General features: G+C 39.8%; 1 protein-coding gene across 2 annotated transcripts in view; it reads right to left on the minus strand.

Moving 5' to 3' along the window:
* LOC148340948 (sodium- and chloride-dependent GABA transporter 2-like) overlaps positions 1 to 9999 on the minus strand; it is a 30280-nt gene extending 20281 nt beyond the window's left edge. Inside the window, exon 1 of one of the 2 annotated variants that reach the window (XM_088291519.1) lies at positions 9827 to 9999. The gene's annotated coding sequence lies outside the window, so the exon portion shown is untranslated. The remainder of the gene's footprint in view (positions 1 to 9826) is intronic. The other variant, XM_088291518.1, reaches the window with a different exon arrangement.
* Between the last annotated feature and the right edge of the window lie 4281 nt (positions 10000 to 14280).

Consider the following 14280-nt stretch of genomic DNA (forward strand, 5'->3'; position numbering starts at 1 on the left):
AGTAAATTTTTTTCTAAGTGCCGTAAATTTGTATATTCTAGGTCGCCTAGGTTTTATTGTTGGGTGTTGCCAGTAATGGCTTGGGGCAAATGGTATTGTGTTATTTTGAGTAGTGATATTTCAGTGTTATGCTTAAACGCAACATTCACTTGTGTTATTGCCGTTTCAATAATCACGCGTATATAAAAATTGTGTTTTGGTTTTAATACAGTTCGCTGACTAAAGTACAGTAGACACTACAATATGTTACCATACCACAAACAGACATCGAGGCAAGTGTTCGAACAGACGCACACGGTAGCCTCTGCATGCTAACTTCAGTTTTTTTTTTTTTTTTTTTTTTTTACGAGCTTTAAGACATGACAGTCTCTCAAGTGCTCGTTTATCACCGCTGTGCAGCTACAAAAGGGAGTTTCACATCATATTATATAATTGCGCGTATGAAGTGTTTCCAGCACAGATATGAGAGAGCGGCTTGGGTTAACATGCCGTGCGAATCGATTCTTTTCTCTTTTTTTTTTTTTTTATATCAATGCATATTTTAAGCAGTTTATACAATGTCAAATTGATTTTTGATGAATCTTTACATCCCTAATGGCTACAGAAACATTTTGTTTCGTTGATGCCTCATTATGCAGCAAGATGACCCAATGACACAAAACATGCTACAAGGGAATTTTTTTCTGCGGCTCCACACCAGATTTTTTGCATTAAAAAAGGAAGGTTTCTCAAAACTCTGGTGATTTACATCGTCACTCTGAAACAAAAATGCTCTGATGTCACATGTGCATTGTCTTTTCATGCGAGACAGCATGAATGTGTTGGTATATAGGGCAGTGCCGATAATTCAATTTCAATATGTATTGCAATAGTCAGGTGATCAATATCAATAGAAAATGGTATCAATAAATTATCGATCCAACAGTAAAACAACAGAGTGGAATTATCATTGGAGGTAGAGGTGGGGGGGAAATTCCAATTTTTGCATTGTGATTCAGACATGGACCAAGCACAATCAATTCACCAACATCCACATTTCCATTATTTAAATATGTTTAAAGTAATACATAATGGTCCAAGTAATGCTAAGAAGCGCGGCGACTGTCATTTCCGGGACGCTCAAACGCACAGAGGAAAACAAACACGGATTACTGCCATCCACCTCGCTGTGTAATCCAAAATGCTCCTTATTTAAAAGTAGATATGTGGAATAACAACAGTGGAAGAGAACTGGACAAGTGCCACGTTAGATGTAAGCGGTGTCACGCTAAAATAAAATACTTTGGTAACACGACAAACACAAGTACTCATGTAAGGCACTTCACACTTCGGAGTCTAGGAGACGGCTGGCTCTTGTTGCTACCACTAAAAGTGGCGCTAGTGATCAGAGAACAATCAAGAAAGCAATTTGAAAACTGCCAGCATCATTGGAAAAGGCCAAGCAAATTACAAAGGCTTCTCTGCAATTTTTTCCAAGGTTTTGCACCTTATTTTGTCGTGGAAAACGAGCGATTTCGAGCATTATTGCACACATTGGAGCAGTGCATTTCACACATAGGCCTTCAGTGAAGTCATACTTGTATGGTAATGGCCATCATTATATACAGAAGATGCTTACACACAGGTCACTGAAGGCGTAGTAGTACACGGGGTTGGAAGTTAACTTTAAAAACTGCTTGCCCATAGGGCAAGTGCCACTAAAATTTGCCTTGCCCGAGTGGCCAAATTACTTGCCCAATTTGGGCAAGTGACAATTTTTTTTCTCTTGCCCGAAGATTAAATTACCTTGCCCTGAGTGACTTTTTGTATGACAAAGTGTCTAATTACAAATTGCATGAATTTTTTGTTTGGACAGTTCCTGCCTAGAAAGAATTAAAAATACGTTACAATCATAAGGGTTGCTTATATAAAAATATATCATGTATTAACACATTAATTAGGTGTCTTCTGACCCAGGATTATGTTATTCCTTCATGAGTTCTATGTTGCAGACGTTGCAGGCATTAAGAAACAGTCAATGAAGCATATGTCCGTAAGGAGCTGGCAGCTGGCAGGTAGAACTGGTCCTGTGAAAGCTAGACTAAGAATAAAATGTTTATGGTTGTAAAATGTGTGCCACAAATGTAAATAAACATATAATCTGATAAGCATAAATTAATCTTGTTTTCATCATCAACCATGAAACCCTACTCACAACAGCATGTATCATCCTGTGCAGTTTTGAAAATGTTAATTGTAGTTTTGACAATTAACAAATCTGCATGTTAAATGGGAAAATGATATTACAGCAATCCAGATTATCAATTTTAAGTCCAAGAGAGCCTATTAATTGAGTAATCACATGAGTAAATTATGAGTGTGGGAAATTTGTGTATTCCTTTAAGACCAGTGCCTGTGGTGCTGCCTCCATAAGTTTCATAGCATTAACAGAACACAGTCACTGACACTATGTCAGGTCACATCATGGAGCTAATGAATTAACAGCCAATAATCAAATATTACTCCCTTCCTTACTCACAACTGAATTGTCTACTTAAAAATATTCGAGCTATTTTAGTCATGTCAGAGGAATCCGAAATGTTCGGATTTGAACGAACTCATCGCCACTTGTAAACATGCGCAGAAAGATGCGCAGAAGGTAAGAAAACTTCCGGCTGTCAATTTTCGGCCGAAATATCGTAGGTTTTTGTCGTGTTTTTCAAACTTCAAATGAGGATGCAACTACAGCGAGTTCCAATACTGCGGGATTTATTGACCTTCACGTTAACTCGACATTCACTGAACTAACTGATCCCCGTAGCGCCCGCCCATTGCCCCCGATAAGGCCAATGGACCATACCACAACATAAGGGGGTGTCTGGGTTAAACAATCACCATACAGTGACTACAAACAGATCACACCACAGTTTATCACACCACAGTTTTCGTCGAAATTAAAGATATTTGGCTGCTTTAAAAAATGCTTGCCCGGTCAGGTAAATTGCCCATAATTTTACCTTGCCTGTGGCCAAATTTCACTTGCCGGGCAATCGGGAAGCGGTTAACCGCGAACCCTGGTACATCTGCCTGATTTGTGTGCGGGCAGCGTCGGATCGGTTCCCACTCAGTGACGGTGTCTATGTCTACCCTGTGTCTGGCTGGCGACCAGTTCAGGGTGTAGTGCGCCTTTTGCACATAGTCAGCTGGGATAGGCTCCAGAACCCTCACGCAACCCTGTACAGGATAAGCAGTGTGGATAAGGACATGACACTTACACACTACTGAGTGTTGGACGACCTAGCTTCTCTTGAAAGGTCCGTCTTGAAAATGGCTTCGCAAGTGTAAGGCCAGCAAGAAGGCCTTACTGTTATCAACTCGTAATCTGATTGGCTATCGCACCTGTCTATCAATTGTAAAACCCCGCACTAACATCAAACAGAGGCCCGCACAAGTCTATCTGAAGGCCTTGGATGAATAGGCCGTTCTGCTGGTATTGTGAAATGTGCCTGGCAACACGAGATAGTTGAATTCTGAATGGATAAAAACTCTCACTAAAAATACAACACTAGGATATAACATGACATCAATGTGAAGAATATGAACATGATTTCTTGATTGTGTTAGGCCAGCAGAAAGACCTCGAAAGCCTTGACGGCCCACCACTGCATTGGAGCCCAGGTACACCATACAATTCCACCGGCATTTTACTGACACGGCGATGCTGACACTCAACAGCCAAATTAAAACAGAAGTCCTGGCCGTGCTGTCAAAGCAAATGCGATTGGCATTCCATGTGATGCGTGGACGTCTGTCGTCAACGAATCATTTTCATCACTGTCTAACTAGGGATTTCTTCACCACTGAGTGGAAGCTAAGGTCATATGTGCACAAAACAAGAGCAATGAATGAAAGACACACAGATGCTAATGTAATATAAAATATAATAATTGTACAATGTTTTTCAATGGGATTCTGTGCCAACCATTTAGTCTGAAGTGAAGTTATTTTTGTAAGTAGGAGCCACATTTCGTGTGAGTTTTGAAATACAATTGAGCCTTAGTTACAGGATTATATATTTAGGCTACTCAGGAAAGCATTTTCATTTTGTTGACAATTTAAAAGGTATAAAATCCAAATGGCTGCCCATTAGGCGTTCAAGTGTTAATGTACTGCTGAGCTGCGGACAGAGGAGGAGTTTATTTGTACACAAGAGAAACTATTTCATGTTTACAAACATTTAAAATCAACAAAGCACTTTTTTTATCTGCTGGGACTGAAGTATATGCACATCTTTAACTCATTGATAGTTTTTGTGTTCATTTATCCAATTTTATGTTGAAGAACCGAATTTTTTTTTTCGCGCCAAACAATTTTTTTTTGGCAATGGTTATTGATTACAGCATTGCACAAACCTTGTAAGTTTACAAGTATTTCTATCAGTTTAATAAAATATAATTGGAATGAAATCTCTGGTTTCTACAAATTGTGTTTTTTAAAATTGAAAAAAAGTGAATCTTTATTCAATGAGAGAAAAAAAATTGCATTGCAAAAAAAGTTGATCAAAACAGATAATTTAAAGATGCCTCAAATATAATCAAATTGTGACGTGCCCAAAGATTCCCACCTCTAATTGTAAGAAGGAATTTTTTGCAATTTTTTAATTTCTATAATTGACTGGACAACACGTGTTTCACGTTACAAATGTTCAGAAAACCTTAAGTTCGCTCTGATTCATCTGTTTACAAAATACTTAGCAGTTTGCACTCCTCTATGAGATCCTCCACCCCTACGCACCTGTCCACTACCTCAGGTCTGTGGTACCAAATGTTCCGGGAGGTGCTGAGGACTCAGCGGAGCCTCATGGGGGATCGTGCCTTTTCTATTGCCGGTCCTTCCCTATGGAATGAGCTTCCATTAAATGTTGGGCAACCCTCCTCTCTGTCCATTTCTAAAACCCGTTTGAAATAAGGCTGTGACGATAATTCAATATCGATATGCATCGTGATAGTTGGGTGAGTGATATCAATAGAAAATGGTATCGATAAATTATCGACCCAAATAAATAAATAACGGAGCAGATTCGACCTATCACGGCCCAACTCATCACAAACTCCCTCCCATTTAGAAAATACAACCTGAGGCTTACGCACGCGCCGCTGATCTAGCGTGACTCAAAACAAATTAAAAAATTTGAAAAAACGGGTGGAGAAAGGTGGACCTACCAGCCGACTTGAGTTAACGGCACCGAGCTCTATCACACGACAGCTCCGTAGAAGCAAGGCCGGCATACTTAGCAGTTAAGCCGCTAACAAGCACCTTACGCGGACACGCACGGGACGAAACGACCCGGAGCTCTTTCACTCGAGAGCTCCGGAGAAGCGACCGGCGTACGTAGCAGTTAAGACGCTAACAAGCACCCTCACTGGACACACATCACAAGGGAGGCCGGAATGCGGTTGACTCTTTTTCTAGTTCATTTTGAATGTTAAATGTTACATTTTAAAATAAAACCAATCGGAATTCAGCCCTTTTTCCATTTATTATTTTTAATAGTAAAAAATAAGATAAAATAATAGTAATAATAATAATAATTCAATAGACAGTAATCCCTCGTTTATCGCGGGGGATACGTTCCAAAAATAACCCGCAATAGGTGAAATACGCAAAGTCAGCTTTATTTTTTTTATTATTTTACAATGCATTTGATATGATGCATTGTTGTGGTTTGTTTGTGCGCGGGGATGTGAAGTTGTGGTCCTGCAGTACCACCTTGTGGCATTGCTGTGTTCGTTTTATGCGTGTTATTTTCTATTTTTTTTGTTATTCAACTTCCGGGTTGCTTCACTTTGAGACGTGTGCTCATATGTTAAACAGAGGAGCGGTAAAAAAGCCATCTATATTAACACACACTAGGTATAGAGCATTAATTTGATTGTTTTGGGAAATAATTGACATTGTGATTTTTTGTTATTTGACATTGTCCGTAGCTCAGAATCTCATGTGTATGCCAAGCTAAGGCAAGATACCTGACTGTCGGAACTGTTAACGAGCGCCCTTGGAGAGCGGAATGAGGTACGGTAGTGTATAAAATGTTGTCTATATTAACAATGTAAATTATTAGTTGGATGGCAAATTGAAATGGTGTCATGTGATTCATTTATATTTCTTCATTCCTTTGTATTGATTTGATAGGAGCTGTGAGAGCCAGTTCTTATTGTGCTATATTTTATTTTAAGTTAGGAATTTACAAAGATTCATGTTTAGTGCTTATAGGTAAACGATGGGATTTAGAATTTACTGTGTTGTAAATAATGGTGTAGTTAATTTGATAATTCTGCTTTGTGATTGACTGCGCATGCGCGTGTGGCGAGATCCCCCCTGTGCATATACAGGAGGAGTAGACGATGTGCTTGTCGTGTCCTTCAGTGGAACAAAATCAACGTGGGACAAGGTTTTCCTGCTACGGACGGGTCACAACGACCTTCGACTGCCCGCACTGATTAACGAAGCTTACGAGAAAAGTGAATTTCTGCCGTTACAGGAGCGTTGTGTATACATGATTGATATGTGAATTATTTGTGAAACTACTATTACAATGTGCAGAATGCTGAACATGCTTGTTAAGAGATAAAAGATAATCGTCACCCGTTTGAAACTCTCTGCGTCCTTATTCGTAATCCAAGGGGCCGCTACACAGAGCACAATACCACTGTAAAAAAAAGTCCGTGAAGCAGCAAAGCCGCGATAGGTGAAGCACGATATAGCGAGGGATTACTGTACATCGATATCGACCGATATGACATACTTGTGTCGCGATATAGTTTTCAGCCATATCGCCCAGCCCTAGTTTGAAGACGCATTTTTATGATTTAGCTTTAGACTCAACATGAGACTGTGCTGTTCTGCTATTATTCTGGCATCTATTGTAAATGTGTCTGTGTTTTAATTTGTTTTCTCATTACCTGCTAATTTATATGACGGCATATGGTTAGCGCTTTGTTACAGCTCCAGCTGTTGTGAAATGCACCATATAAATAAAATTGTATTGCATTGTATTGTTGATGTGAGAAGATATTTTAATTGTTTACAAAGTACTTTGCAAATTTTGTTTAAATAAGAGTGTATTTAATCTATTTACTGAACAGTGTTTGACTTTCAGCTAGTTATGTTGACCTCATTTTGAAGGTTATATTTTACATTTTAAAATAAAACTAAACAGCCCTTTTTTCCTTTTCAATAGTAAAAAAAACAAAACAGAAAAACATTTGATATATATCGATATCGATCGATATGGCATACTTGTATTGTGATATAGTTTTCAGCCATATCGCCCAGCCTTAGTTATAACCATTCACCAGGCGCTTTTTCCAAACCGAACTGCTGCACTTTGTAGAAGACCACAAGCGAAGAAGGACTTTAAGGTCGGCTCTTTACCGGCACAAGATAACCAGAGGTGGGCGCGTCAGAACTTACTGACATCCGCCCGTCTCTGTCCATAAAACAGCTCAGGTACGGACCACACTTGTTTCCCTACAGCAGTGGTTCTCAATTATTTTCCGTCACGCCCCCCCCACCAAGAAGAAATAAATAATTCGCGCCCACCCACCCCACCACCATTTTTTAAATATTTTGTACTAATGTATATTTCCTTTGTATATTGATGTTAGATTGTCAATAAAATGCCCCCTAGCAAAGCTAAATTGGTAAAAAATATAATTTTGATAACTATTATTGTGAGGATCTCGAAACTCAGTACTCTGTGGTGCAACAAGGGGCAGGGTGACGCTTTTTTTTTTTAATCAGTACTGCGTGACCTACTGCGTAAACTCAGGGCACAAATTTGCGTTGCCTGAGATCGCAATTTCGGTCCCAAAACGATCGTTTAGCTGTACTACGGCGGAAAAAAAGCATGTACCCGAGGGTCATCCCCCCCCCGCGCATCGTACCACGAACCCCCACTATTTGAATATCACTGTCCTACAGCTTGCCCACAAACCGTTTCCATGCTGCCTCTTTTCTTTTTGTTCTACCTACCCGACAACTGTACTCTTGGCGGCAGCAGAAGTGCATGCCACAATGCGCTCCCCGCTCACTTAATATTCACGTGAACTCGTAGAAAATAATTTTTATTATCTAGTAAAACAAAGAATATTGACAGTCTAGAAAATAATTAGTCGTTAGAAAAGTCAATTATTGTGGGCCATGAATCAAAAAGTTTGCCCACCCCTGGTCTAAGAGGTGTACGCAATATGCTAGCACATAGCTAAAGATATAGCTCCTCTAGCTACAGTGGAGTGCACGGGATTTAAAGGCCTCATGAAAGTGGGCGACAAGAAGTACAAAGATATTTTTCGCAAACTGCAATTCCCAATATGGAAAACATCGGGATGGGAGCTTAGACATGACAAGCATTTTGCAGCCACATCCGACTTCTGGTCCAGTCGCACTTGGATCCCTGTTTGAGCCTGACTGTGCGTTACATCGAGACGGCATATTTTCCTAATGATCGCACATTTGTTTATTTGGCTTGTATTGACATTTTTTAAATTTTATTCATCATTTTGTTTATAGGCCACACTAGCTCCTTTGCACATGGCAATATTTATTTTATATTGTTTACAAGAGACCTTTACACACATTTTTGCACATGACATTACAGCACCTTGGCACAATTAAGCCATTTGCACAAATTCTTCTTTTACGAGTGGTAACTTTGTTCTCCTGTTCTATGTGACATTGTTCAAGTCATGCAAAGCAAGCTAGTTGGAATGTTTATACAATTGATATCTGTACTTTTATTTTTCATTGAAAGTAATGTGTACCAGTTGGTCAATAAAAACAGTTAATATGCATTTCCTGCAGTTATTTCGATTTTGGCCCGCGGGGAAGGGGGTTAGGGGGATTATCGTGCATTTATCGTACAACTGCCCAATTTATTGTGTAATTGATTTGAGGTCATATCACCCAGCCCTACTCTCTGCTCACTTTTAGAACTAGTTTTTTTATTCTTTGGCTTTCTGCTCAACATGAGACTGTTGCTGTTCTCCTGTTATCTCTCTATGAAAAAGTGTTTTAATTTGTGTTCCAATTTACTGCTAATTTATATTACAACATATGGAAAGCTTTGCTACAGCTAAAGCTGTTGTGAAACGTGCTATATGAATAAAGTTGTATTGGATTGTAAGCAGGTAAATAACACTCGTTTTTTTTTTAAAATAAAAAATAAATGTCAAATTCAAAGCCCACAAGCCCGGCGTACTCAAATCTTCACAGAATAAATGATGACAATGTCGTTTCTAATCATTGCTTTGGCTGCGGAACTGATCTACGATGTGCACCCCCCAAGGACACAGCACATTGGGCGTGTGTTCTTTATCTTTTCTGTGCAGCTGACATGCATGACACGTCTTTCTGCAGTGTGCAAACAAGCTGCAGCATACGAATAAGGCTAAAGCACAATTTACTGTACAATTTAAGATATTAGAGTTTATGCCCTTTCGTTTAACAAACGTTGGTCTATTGACTAGGTAAGAAACTTTAACAGACTGATCGGCTGCAAAATAAATATTTCGGTTTCCATTTTAGTTGCAAGGGAACAATTCAATTCACAATTTACAACAACCCTTCGTTGTGGCCGCATAAAATATGTCTAATGTAAAAAGCACATGGTCCGACGACACATATCAAAACATAACGGACAGCCAAACAAGCATGTAACAGGTTCACCATCCTCGTCGATTCAAAATTTAAATTTGATCTACAGGAAAAAATGTATTGAGGAATTTGACGTTAAGAGCTCTAGAAAGAGAGAGATTAATACGGATAATTCGATATGACTTTAGCCTACCTCTGTGTGCAGGATAGCTCTTTACACAGCAGGTTCCCCCGAGTCTTATCAACCAAATGGTTCGCCCCAGTGACGCGCGCACTCTGCCAGTGGGAACCGAACGAAACTGCAGCTGTCAATCCCTGAAAAACGGTTACACGTAACAATGTTTACCTGTTAATTTTTTAGGCATAAATGCTGAGACTGTACAATTTGCCTTAACACTAAAAATTAGTTTCAGCAACAGGTGGATTTTTCTTTCCTGAAACGTCATAGCTCAAAATTACAACCTGTCATAGGTCAAAGTTCAAAACAAAAATGTAATCTATTTCAAAACCTTGATATGCTAAAAAGAAAAGTAAAAGCATTTTTGAAATTATATAATATATATATATATATATATATATATATATATATATATATATATATATATATATATATTAGGGCTGTCAAAATTAAAGCATTAACTCAGGTGATTAATCCAAATTTTTTTAACTCAGTTAAATATTTTAACTCTGTTAACTCATTTTGATTTACTTAAAAAAAATATTTGCAGACTTTGCAAATATTGTCTTTAGCACGTCTCAGAACAAAACACTGTGTTGAAGTTACCACTGGGCCTAGCACACCAACACTGCTGGAGTGTGGCGCTTGTGGCAGTTTGGAGAAATGTTTCGAAAATTAATGTCTGGAAAGATGTCTCCATTTAGCTTGTATTCAAGAATCCAAAAGAAAGCTATCAGAACATGCAGCGCCTTTTCTGATTTCCTTATATTTCAGCACTTCATTGAACTACTTGTTGGCCTGTTTGCTATTTCTGTTCTTTCTTTTCTGTTCCCAATTCCCCGAATTAGGTGATGGCGATTCACTTGGAAGTGGCTGTACTGAATTTACACCAACTGACCGGTACAAGATCGAAGGCTCATCTTCGGATATGCTGCCATGGATATTACGACCCTGGATGAGGACCCACTCCACTGAAGTCATCTTCCTGCAGCACTTCATTCAATTGACTCTTACATTATCTCATCTATTATTGCATAGCATCATTGTATGTGTCAAATGTTGCCCAGTTGGCATCCATTGCAGCCTGGTCATCCTGGAAGGGGGATTCCCCCATCTGTGGTCCCTTCTCAAGGTTTCTCACTTTTCCCCTAATGAGGTTTTGTGAGTTTTTCCTTGCCCTCCTGGGGGTTAAGATCGGGGATGTCGATTGTGGCTATGTAAAGCCCTTTGAGACTGTCTGTGATTAAGGGCTATACAAATAAAATTGACTTGACTTGACTTAACAGTCTTTGAATTAAATATACTTCATATTTGGTGATTTTGCATCAATTCCAAGATATTCGAGTAAATATCTGTTATAAGCTTCGTAAAAAATAGTAGTTGAAAAATTTGATTAATTACAATTAATCATGGATTTTTTTTGTGATTAATTAGTTAAAAACATTAATCACTTGATAGCACTAATATATATATATATATATATATTATATATATATATATATATATATATATATATATATATGTATATATATATTTACAAAAATTACTCTCTCAGTCATTCTGATTAAAATTAGCTGTTGACCAGTGTTCATCCATCCATCCATTTTCCGTACTGCTTCTCCTCACTAGGGTCGTGGGGGGTGCTGGAGCCTATCCCAGCTATCTTCGGGCAGTTGGCGGGAGACACCCTGAACTGGTTGCCAGCCAATCGCAGGGCACACATAGACGAAAAACCATCCGCGCTCACACTCATACCGAGGGGCAATTTAGAGTGTTCAATCGACCTGCCATGCATATTTTTGGAATGTGGGAGTACCCGGAGGAAACCCACGCAGGCGCGGGGAGAACATGCAAACTCCACACAGGATGGCCGGAGCCAGGATTGACTCCACGACCGATGCTGTCTCTCACTGTGAGGCCATCGTGCTAACCAGTCGGGCCACCGTGCCGCCTGTTGACCAGTGTTAAGTCAGAATAATGATCATTATTTAAAATATCATTTTATTCAAAGACGTAAAGTAATACATTCTTCCAAGAGAGCACAATTGAGACAAATTTGTAAATATTATTAGAAAAAAAAAATCAACATACTACATATTGTCTTGATCACTCATGTGGCTGTGGTACAGCTGCCTGACAGGCAGTGTCGAATCAGTTCCTACTCAGTGTCTGTGTGCCCTGCAAATGGCTGGCGGCCAGTTCGGGGTATAGTGTGCCTTTCACCTGAAGTCAGCTGGGATAGTCTCCAACATGACCCTGGAAAGTTTACTTGCATCCCTTATTAAACAATTTTATTTACCAGTGTAATTATATTACTGTGATGTGAAATACCAAATTCATTGTTCCAAATACCTTGGTAGAAAGCACTGACTGCATTTCAGATCAACATCAGGCAATATGGTTTCATGTTTCTATTAAATAATCTGTCTCTGAAAAACAAAAGCTATTACGTTCTATGCATGATACTGTAATAAGCATAACTTTATCCATCCATGCATCATCCATCCATTCATTATTTGAGCCGCTTCTCCTCACTAGGGTTGCCGGCGTGCTGCAGCCTATCCCAGTCGGCCACCGTGCCACCTTTTTATTCTTTAGATATTTTTTTTATTGATTTTTTTTTTCTTAAAATGCGTTTCCATTTTTTAATTGATTCTACAAGTAAATGACACTCCAAAATTTTATTCTGAACACATTTCGAAAACAAAGTCTTGACCATCTTTGAGCTCACTGCATTGGCCTTCCATTGGTGTGTGTGCGTGCGTGCGAGCCTGTGTGTTTTATCACTTATGAGCTACGACAGCTTAGACTCATGACAGCTTTCGGTGAAACTTAATTTTGAAGTAACAACAAGTGGAAGGAAAAGACACTCATGTCTTTTTCAAAACCAGCAGTGTGAAGAGAAAGGTTGGCAATAAGAACAGTCAATTTCAAGAAAAACAGCAAACGAAATGGTTTTAGTTTGTTGAGTTACATGAGCATCGTAAAGTATTGAATGTACAGAGAAAGTTGTGGTGGTCAAGAAATCAGGCCTCATGACTCAGCTAAACATGTAGAGGGGGATGAAAAGTGAAAGCAAGATGAAAGAGACCAGTCAATTAATAAACAGATGGTGGAGTGGTACATACGCCTGATTTGTGTGCGGGCAGCGTGGGTTCGGTTTCCACACTGTGACGGTGTCTATGTCTGCCCTGTGACTGGCAGGCAACCAGTTCAGGCTGTGGTGTGCCTTTTGCCCGTAGTCATCTGTGATAGGCTCCAGCACCCTCCTGCGACCATTTACAGGATAAGTGATGTGGATAATGACATGACATGACATGATATAGCCCAGACACACCCAGATCCTATCTACGACAGCACCCACATAGGTGGAGTTTGAGACCCCTGATTTATGGTCACTACATTGTCTATCAAGGTCCCCAAGTTGCCTCACATTATACTGAGTCAGTTTTTGGTGATTTTTTTGCAAGTTTCATGTGACACACCATATTTTTAAGTAATAAATATATTCTAAGAATGCTCAAATTATTTTTTTTTTTCACGCAAAGATTCATAGTTAGACGCATTGCAATACCCTCACAACGAAAATTTTTTTTTTTTTGACAATTGCCTGTATTCTTCAGGAATTACGTAACATGCAGAACGATGAGTCGGTAGTTGTAATGCATTGTTTTTTGTCCATTGTTTTCGATGCAAAGCATCTGAGTGAAACACACACAAAAATAAATAGGGCTTCAAGCCAGTGTCGACGAGTGTTCTTTGCCACAATCACTTTGAAGATATCTGCTTGTTAACCATCACGGTTATTTCAACTCCAGAGATAGGTGAGTCCCCCTCAGAGTCCTCAGGCTCTGCTTCCTCAATGGAAGCCGTGTTGGTGGAATTGAGGAGGTCTTTGAAGTATTCTCTGTACTGACTCACAACATCCAAGGCCGAGGTCAGCAGCACCCCATCTTCACTGTAAACAGTGTTAATGGTACACTGCTTCCCTCTCGTGAGATGCCGAATGGTGGACCAGAATTTCCTCTAAGCAGTCTGGAAGTCGTTTTACATGCCCTCACCAAACTCCTCCCACGCCTGAGTTTGTGCTTCAGCAACCACCGAAGCCATATTCCGCTTGGCCAGTCGGTACCTGTCAGCTGCCTCCAGAGTCCCACAGGCCAAAAAGGCCCAATAGGACTCCTTCTTCAGCCTGACAGCATCCCTTACCGCCAGTGTCCACCAGCGTATTCGGGGACTGCTGCCATGACAGGCACCAACCACCTTATGTCCACACCTTCGATTGGCTTCCTCAACAATGGAGGCACAAAACAGGCTCCACTCAGACTTGAATGTCTTCCGCCTCCCCCAGTACGTGGGAAAAGTTCTGCCGGAGGTTGGAGTCGAAACTCTTTCTGACGGAATTCTGACAAGCGTTCCTAGCAGATGCTCACAATACGTTTGGCTCTGCCGGGTCGGACAGGCATCAA

Source organism: Idiotropiscis lumnitzeri, chromosome 3 (assembly GCF_059441095.1).
Source record: "Idiotropiscis lumnitzeri isolate Australia: NSW breed Sydney's pygmy pipehorse chromosome 3, RoL_Ilum_1.0, whole genome shotgun sequence".
NCBI classification, from domain to species: domain Eukaryota; kingdom Metazoa; phylum Chordata; class Actinopteri; order Syngnathiformes; family Syngnathidae; genus Idiotropiscis; species Idiotropiscis lumnitzeri.